This window comes from Myotis davidii, unplaced genomic scaffold (genome assembly GCF_000327345.1).
Source record: "Myotis davidii unplaced genomic scaffold, ASM32734v1 scaffold77, whole genome shotgun sequence".
In the NCBI taxonomy this organism is placed as follows: domain Eukaryota; kingdom Metazoa; phylum Chordata; class Mammalia; order Chiroptera; family Vespertilionidae; genus Myotis; species Myotis davidii.
In genome coordinates, this window is record NW_006289713.1 from 5,779,949 (window position 1) to 5,781,472 (window position 1,524).

Genomic DNA, 1,524 nt, shown 5'->3' on the forward strand with positions numbered 1-1,524 from the left:
CGCAGAAAGCCCCCCCTCCCCCAGGCTCTTCCCAAGTGGGCCGCTCCTGGCAGCAGCTCCCCTTTGCACAGAGCGTGTTGTTTGGAGAGTACGTTAGTAACACCCCACCAGCTCTTCCCTGACACTCCAACACCCCCCTCCCGGCTTGCAGGGTGGAGGCTGCTGCGAGCAGGGCTTGTCCTGGAGCAGGTTGCCCTGGAGGACAAACTGGGGACACGTCCACCCAGCCCACAGCTCACCTCTGGGCTCAGCGCCCAGCCCTGCACTAACAACCTGGGCCCACCACCTGCTCCTCACAAAGAAGCATATCAAGCACATGCAAGTGCGCATACACACACACACACACACACACACACACACACACACGTGCATGGACATTCCAAGCACCTAGACTAGTGTCCAGCCACAGTCAGTCCTCAGTAAATATCTAGTAAATGAATAAATTACTAAGCCAATCATGTGCTCACTATGCTAAGAGTTGGAGGAACCCCCCCAAAACACAGTGTCTTAAGTCAGAGCCCCCAAAGCACCCCAGGTGAGGATCCTGGACATCGATACGGAAATGCTCCTGGGGGAGCCGGCTGAGGGGGGAGCAGGGCGGGAGGTGAGCCCGCGAGAGTGCACGCTCGGCCCGGCCCCGCCTCCGTGGGAACCTGTTACTGCAGCAGGACGATGCACAATGCACGATGCACAGGCCGAGGCTGGGGAGGGAGAGCGATCTAGCAAGTTTGTCCTCAGTGTGGGAGGCGGAGGGAGAGGGACTTACCTGGCGCCTCTGTTCGCATCAGGGAAGAGCCCTGGAGCCTCAGTTTCCCCTTTAGAAATGCGCGATGACCCAGAGGCCTGGCCCGCGAGGCCCGCCGTGAGCCCCCGTTAGACGAGAGGCAACCGTGAGCCGTGATCATCAGTCCGCACCCGGCGCCCAAGGCCACCCCGGCAGGAGCGTCCTTCTGGTTGGTTTGGGCCCGTCCACGGTGTTCGACTACCCACGCCCCTTTCTGACCAAGAGGAGCTGGCAGTGAAGTGCGGTCAAGGCCAAGTGCCCGCTCTGGCCGAGCCGTGGGCCCCGCCCTGCCCCCCCCCCCCCCAGGGTCTGCCTGCAGCCTGCCTCCTCGTGAGTGGCGGGCTGTGGGCAAGAAATGCCTTAGCGATGGCAGGTGGGCCAAGGGCAGATAAAATGGGCCAGAGCGGGGGGTCATTTAAACACTCACGTAGGATGAAGAGCCAGAGCTGGCCGAGCCCCGGGCAGGAAGCTGCTCTGCTTCGGGCTGGACGGCATCTTTTTAAGTGGAAATGGTTGATCGACTTTGCGAAGAAGACTCGGTCCTTGGAGAGAAGCCAAGTCCTTCCCAGGACAACAGCCTCGGGCTGTGCACAGGCTGACCCAGAGCGGAGGCGCTCCTACCTGCAGTAGGAAGTTGGGGGGTGTTGAGGACCCCCCAAATGGGGCTGAAGAATAAGGAGGAGAGCTGAGCCATCCCTCCCTCCCTCCTTGCCTGCCTTCCTTCTTTCTTTTCTATTCTT